Source organism: Oryx dammah, unplaced genomic scaffold, assembly GCF_014754425.2.
Source record: "Oryx dammah isolate SB20612 unplaced genomic scaffold, SCBI_Odam_1.1 HiC_scaffold_23, whole genome shotgun sequence".
NCBI lineage: Eukaryota > Metazoa > Chordata > Mammalia > Artiodactyla > Bovidae > Oryx > Oryx dammah.
Window position 1 is genome coordinate 35,811,518 of NW_024070207.1, and position 6,327 is coordinate 35,817,844.

General features: G+C 36.9%; 1 protein-coding gene across 3 annotated transcripts in view; it reads right to left on the bottom strand.

The window, feature by feature from the left end:
* Positions 1-4,610, bottom strand: part of ENOX2 (ecto-NOX disulfide-thiol exchanger 2) — a 188,727-nt gene extending 184,117 nt beyond the window's left edge. For 2 of the 3 annotated variants that reach the window (XM_040265251.1, XM_040265250.1), the window contains exon 1: positions 4,568-4,607. The gene's annotated coding sequence lies outside the window, so the exon portion shown is untranslated. Of the gene's footprint in view, positions 1-4,567 lie in introns of all 3 variants that reach the window. The other variant, XM_040265252.1, reaches the window with a different exon arrangement.
* Between the last annotated feature and the right edge of the window lie 1,717 nt (positions 4,611-6,327).

Genomic DNA, 6,327 nt, shown 5'->3' on the forward strand with positions numbered 1-6,327 from the left:
AAAAAAAAAAAAAATTAGATTATTTATTTTAAGATCTCAGGTTCCATTCTTGATGTTTATAGGTTTGTAGGTGTTCTGGGTGGAGAGGTTGTCAATATCTGATACTTGCCTTTAGAAAGTTCATGCTTATGGCAGAATGAAGGACACACTGGAGGTGAGAAGCCACGCAAGACAGAGAGACCAATTACAATAGCGAAGTGATACAATGGAGAGAAGACAGTAGTATAACCTCAGATAGTAGCAGTGAATAGAAAGAAATGGATATCAGAGATATTCATGAAATTATCTGGATTTGGTGTTTGATTGAATCTGGAAGTTGAAGGGAAGAGAGGAGTCCAAGGATGATCCATTTTAAAATTCTTAAGTTTCAGTCCTAAAAATCCTGCAAGGTTTGGGAGTTCAGCACGAGAAAAAGCACAATCCATTGGAAGCATATCCACAAAGCTACAGTGAAAAAGAAAACTGCTTCCAATCTCTATTTGCCATGGCATAAAGGCTTCCAGGAAACACCATCAAAAGGCTTACACTTGACCTTTACTATGTATTCTTAGCAAAGCCTGTCAAAAGGTATCAATTCATCCTGGAAAAAAAAAAAGCGTAATAGTCTAAGAGGCAGGATAACATAGTATTGGGCTATGGAGGGAGAATAACATTTTATTAATAGGTCTCAGACTTGGTTTATTTTGTCTGCAGCATTTACTGATGAAAGTGTCTTTGAAAGTCAGAAATACTTAACAGATTCCTTCCCTTTCCCCTGTATACTTCTCCTTATTCTCCTCTCCCCAACAACTCTTCAAAATGGTCTTATTAGAAAACCTTGCATTTTAATAGCAGCTGTCTTTTGGTTATTATCATATGTTGGATTAAGCTGACAATTCTCCTTTTAACAATACTCAAAGAAAGCTTGAAAAAATTAATGCTACATTGTTTTTCTCCCTGCCAAAGAATATAGTATTGTAATTGTCTCCTGGAGAAGAAGCACTCTAATCGTCTTTAACTTTAAAGTAAATTCATTTCAGGAAGATGCTTTGAGACAAACAATTGACAGAGCAAATCAGGGCTTCTAGGAGATTGTGAAGTGATGGATTGAAGAGAATGCCATAGCCAAATTCAGTTCTGTGAACATTTTCAACTTAAGAGTTTCTCTGCAACAAAATAGCACTGTTAAGTCACGTTCTGTTGTGGAAGATAGGCCTTAAACATTGAGCAGATTCTTAATACCTAATGGTTCTAGGCACCACAGAGGCAACAAACATACAGTGCAATTGTTCAGATTAAACAATAGAAGAAGCTGTTATACCAGGTGAAGTCCGAGTGTGAAAGCACAGTAACTTTCCAAAATTGTGTTTAAAAAGAATCCAGGATTGGAAAAGACTTAAGAAGCCTCTTATTCCAACTGATGTCATTGGAATCTCGGACTGGTCTCAAAAGTCAAAGGTCATTCCAACTTTCACTCCCTCCCTAATCAAATCCATCTCCATCTTCCATTGTTGTCGTTTTGTTATTTTTGGAGACCCTCCTGTTCAAGACTTGGGGGAAATACATCATCTGGAGACAGATTTGGATTGGTACATTTACAGCCTTGGTAAATTAACAAGGTGAATTTCCTGGAAATTTGGCACGTTTCTAAGTTGACGGTGGAAAGAAAAAATGGACTAGCAATGAACTAAGGCCCCAGATACTTGACCAAGGAGCCTAGCTTTCTGAGCAGATGCAAAGCGTGAGCAAAAAGCCATAGTGCACTAAACCAGTTCTGTTTAAGGATCCTCCCTTAGGGCTTCTAAAAGGCAACTGTCTTTTTGGATACACATGTAACCCACATCCGGTTTTCTATAAAGTGAATGGTGCCAAAAGTAGTTCCTGTATTCTCTTGTTTTTCACCAGCTACTTCCTGTCTCAACTCAGTCACCTTACAGACTTGTTAGGAGTATCTCCAGAAGACAGTGAGACTTTAAGACAGTGTCTCATTGCTGGACACATATTAAAATTACCTGGGGAACTTTTTAAACTTACCAATGCCTGTGCCCGACCTCCAGAGTTCTCATTTAATTGTTTACGGTAGGGCCACCAGGTGATTCTAACAGGTGCAGCCAGGACTGAAAACAACTGCTCTAAAGGAAGCAAATGAGTATACACTACCCAAAGTGTTGTGTGTTTTTCTTAACTTAAAACCAAATAACAGAGAATAAGTTCATTTATTCTTTACCTACAATATGAAGGACACTGTATTGGTTGCGTACTATAAATAGGTTAGACATAAACTTGTCTGGTTTATGATGCTTCTATGGAAAAGATGGAAAAATAAGATTAGAAGGGTTTCTAGCAACCAAAAGAAACTCATACCAAAACCTGAAGTCTTGGAAAAAATTCACATAAAACATTACCACAGGATTATGTTCTTTTCCTTGGTATAGGAGATAGCAGCTAAAATGCTTCAGAAATATTGTGTCTGTTTTCTTATCTCCAGAAAAAGATTCCACACTGCTTTAGACATTGGTCCCCGATCTCACAACGCTTCAGACCCCGGGCCAGTCATCCATGCCCTCAAGTAGATCATTCATTTACTCCACTACACGTACAATGTCATGAAGGATGTTGGGAAGCACTATGTCTAAACTACAACTACATTTAATAAAATCAGGCTGCAGTGTGGTTTGCTCATATTACCTGTCACCTCAGTGACTCCTCAGTGAATGTTAGGAAGGGTCTGGTAAACTGTAAAAAATGCAAAGGAAGCAGTTAAGTATAGTGGAAGAACAGGGAACAAAGACACAAGCTCTGGTTTCTGCTCTTCCATTAACTTAGCTGGAGAACCTTGGGCAAGTAATTCGTGGTCAAAGTTTCCTCATGTGAAAGATGAGTGTTGTGCCATACGATCTCTGAGCTCTGCATTTAAGATACAACAATAAGAGACGTATATATGGAAAACATTAATAGACACCTGATATAAAACTCAGTAATGGGGTAGAAAACAAGAGAGAATGGAGACCTCGATGAATGCCTTCCCGGTACCACCTACTCACAACTTATTTTGCATGTAAGTAAATGATTTAATAGTACTGCAGTTAAGGCACCCTGAAAAGAAAACAAGCATTTCCATCACTGCTCCCCCCAAAAAAATCTCCTTAAGAATTTTGCTAATTATAGACAATAACTTGTAAGTACAGACAAGTTTTGTTTTAATAAGATGTTTAAACACCAATATATTTCTCAAGTAACTGGCTATCAAATAATGTCATTTAGAGCACAAGTATTGTGAAACTCAGAATAAAAGTTTAATGCTGAAATGCTAAAAGCATGTCTAACATGTTAGGAATAAATTACTCTAATTGACCAAAGCTTTGTTCACATATGAGACATTTCAAAATGTAATGATGTGCTGACAAAACTACTTGTATCCCTCTGCCAAAGTTAGAGGACTGCTATTAAATCCAAAGTATGGTATTTGTATATACATAAGAGCAGGCAACAATTACAACCTAGAGATATTTTAAGTTTAATCCTTTTATTTATTAGTATTGTTATACAGCAATGAGCATTGAGAACAAAATGAATCAGTGTGCATTATGCAACAATCAGGCAAAATACTCTAATCCTCTGTCATTCTCTTTCCTTGGCCCCTGGGTACTCATTAAAGGTTAATTTATTTAAATCTCTCAAACATTCATTTCAATCTACTTTAATAAACTAATGAATCTTTGGAACTTTGCCTAATCAGCTTATGTTTCCTATTTTAATACATCTATAAAATGTCTTTTTTTAGAGCTCATTCTTAACAGTTATCTTCCCTCTTGGATATAGAATTGTACTTCAGTAACAACCTGATTTGAGCATTTGGTAACACATAACCTCATCCAACACACAGAGAATGCCTGTGGCTTGCCTATTCCTCTTAAACACAGTTACATTTTAGAGGATAGTGAGTTGATTTATGTTTAGTAGGGATAATAATCCTCCAAATTGAAATGGTCATTTTGCAGTGTAGTGGGAGTGACAATTATATTGAAGAAAAGCTTCTAACAACTTTGGTACTTGTCAAATGTCGTGAGGGCCTGTCAATGAAACAACACTATTTTGGTCATTGCAAATCAGAGCAATGCATGGTACGTGTCATGTGGACTGGCAAACATAAGAGAAGTCTTCAAAAGAGTAGTATCATCTAAATGGAGTCAAAATTTGTACCTTATAATCTGTTCAACTGCCATGTTAAATACATTTTACTTAATGGTAACTTTAGGGAGTCTTTCATGTAATGACCATTAAGTTGAATGTTCTCAAGGTGGTGGCTGACATTTGGGAACTGCACTCCACCGTGTATACCACAACGCCAGAAACCAAAATCTTGGAGCACTTAGGACATTATTTCTAACACTTTTCTCTAACAATTGACATTATAGAATTTTACAGCTTATCAAGTGCTTACACAACATCCTTATGATGGAAGAGGAGAAAACTGTAGCTCAGGGGAGTTTCAGTGATTTACCCAAAGTTATAACATGACTGTATGGAGGAGTGGGAACCCAGACCCTCTGGCTACAGATCCTTCCCCTGTACCATGTTGCCTTACCTGTAGGATCTCTGTTGGGGTTAATGTTTTTACTGTTGCATGGTTCACCACTGATGAAAGAAAAATTGTAAAATTTTACCTCCAAGATGTTTTGGCAGTAAATAAATCAAATTGACTAAAAATAATTGTGATAAATTATACAACATAACTGATCTTCATAATATAGTAATTCACTGAAGTGTAACTTCATGTGTAAGAGCTGGAATTCTTAATTTTAAGCTTTGCTTTTATTTTACATACAGATTAGTAAAAATAATGAATATATTCCCCACCCTTGGTCTAGATTTCAAATGTTTAAATTTCTGGTGAAAGTAGATGCTTGGCTCTAAGTTAAATTGCTAAAGGTTTTCAAGTTGTCACCTTTGCTTTTTCAAACAGTTACTCCAAGGAATTACCTTTCAAAGTCCATTGTTCATTCATTTCTCGTCTGTCCACCCATTCATTTATCCAATCATCCAGATGACATTTACGGAATGCCTACTTGGAGCCAAGCAACAGGACTGACATGGACCCTACTTGAAGCTCCAAATGCTGCCTTACTTCCTCAGACTAAGAACTCCTTGAAGACAGGAATTCTGTCATTCGGCACAGAATATAGCCAGTTCTATTTGCAGAAAATCACTTAAACACTCTTTTGACAGTGAGATTTCTGACTCCCTGGCGACCTACATGCCCCTCCAGACATATGGGAGTTAGGGGAAGAAATAGCAGAGTCTGCTTATCAAGTCTGACCTTTGGATAATGACTTCAGTTCTCCCATCCGAGCTTGCTGCCGCTCTGCCTTGTGGTCAACGAAGTGATTCAGCTCAAAACAGCAATATATCTGTTGCTGCTTCCCAGATATCTTCTAGCAAGCTATACTTTTTAAAATAGTTACTTCTGCCCTTCAGCACAGTGGTGAACTGCATCAGCAAATGTACTGTCTCATCTGACTCCATGAGAAGTAGATGCTTATACACAAGAATGTAGATACATTTGAAAAAGCTGCCAAATCAGGAACATGACTGCTGTCACTAAATAGATACTTGATTTTCTTATATTAACATAATAACTCACATTCAGAGACTGCTATTACCTTTTCAACTCTCCATCATATCCACCTCAAAGTTACCTTGTGAGGTGACCAGAGAAGGTATGACTGATTATACAGTTAATGTTTGAAAATCTAAAGCTAAGAGAGGCTAGGTGATTTATTTCAAGTTTCACAGCAAGCCAGTGGCAGAGTTGGGTCTCCCAACTACCACTCCAGGGATAAGGTGTTTGTGTTCCTTGTGATCAGGAGAGTTGTAATTTTAAGAATTTCTAGGAGTCATGAAAAACCAACCAATTATCTCAGTTTGTACCATTGCCTACTTAGTTATTTAGAAATGATTTCCTAGCAATAAGAAGTGAGGGAAACCAGCATGGTAAACAGGCAATTCTGAACAGGAAACTTCCTTCAAGCAGACTGAGCCTTAATTGCAATGCTTCCAAACTGAACATTAATTAAGCCCAAAAAGGTAGGGTTTAAATAAACAAAAACATTGGTACACATATTTTCTCTATATTAGAAATCTTTTTAGTTCTGCAAGGATGGAGTAAGTCACAAAAATGAGGATTGTGAGTAGCTGATATCACTCACAAGGCATATTTGTGTTTTCTAGGCTTCCTCTAAAATATAAGAATATTGGCTTCACATATATTTGACATAAAACATTTTTTGTTGGACCATATATAATATTTTAAGGTCAAGAGTTTATATTTAAAAAAAACGAAGGTCT